Below are 937 nucleotides of genomic sequence, written 5' to 3'. Positions count from 1 at the left end.
TCTCTCTCTCTCCCTCTCTCTCTCTATCCTTTTTCTTTTGTTTCTCTCTGTTTAGATTATACCTTTGATTATGTGACAATAATTCTTGCCATTGGATCATTTGCTGTTCTCTCTACCTCATTGCACATATATAAATTTGATGATATGAAGGTCAGTGAGTCAATTACAATTAATATTGAGCCGGTATTTTTTGCAAATAATATGCATTTCATTTTAGAATTACTAATCAAACTTTTATGCTTAAGTAGAACATTGTCAATATTTTTATTTGATTATTTATTTTCATAGAACACGTTTAAAGTATACATACTTGGTATTGAGTGGCTCATTGTCATTGGTTCCATCATACTCCTCTCTTGTGGGATCCTTTCATTAACCGAATGGTCGGACGTCAAGACCCGCTCGTATTTCCTACCACTGGTCCTGTTGCCTCCTCTCATTCATCCTGTTCTCAATCATTTTGCTGCTCCTCTTCCTGTCTTCCAGTGCTGGGGTGTGAAGGAGTATGCTGACCTTTTTGATTACTAACTGTTAGTGTATTATTACTATTATTAATCTTTTATTGTTGTTATTATTATTGTTATTTGTCGTTGTTATTGTTGTTCTTATTATTTTTATTAAATTATAATTATGAGGAGCTACGTTGTATTATGACAGACTCGCATAGCAAGTTTTTAGCTTATTCTCTCTTCTAGGGGCAAAGAAAGGAAGGATACACTGAGCGTACATATATGTGGTAATATTTTATGTAATGCTAGTACTAATAACGTGATAATATAGTGGTTTTTGAAGCCTGCCTGGCTGTAGTCAGGGAGCTAATTGATATGTTGTGTGTAAAGCTAATGAAATAAATTAGCTCAAGGGGGGGCAAAGCCCCTGTACTACAGGGTCATTGGCTAAATTTTGCCAAAAATGACTAGAAGAGAATTCTTCATTT

Source organism: Amphimedon queenslandica, unplaced genomic scaffold (assembly GCF_000090795.2).
Source record: "Amphimedon queenslandica unplaced genomic scaffold, v1.1 AMPQUscaffold_11770, whole genome shotgun sequence".
Taxonomy (NCBI): Eukaryota; Metazoa; Porifera; class Demospongiae; order Haplosclerida; family Niphatidae; genus Amphimedon; species Amphimedon queenslandica.
This window is presented reverse-complemented; position numbering follows the sequence as displayed.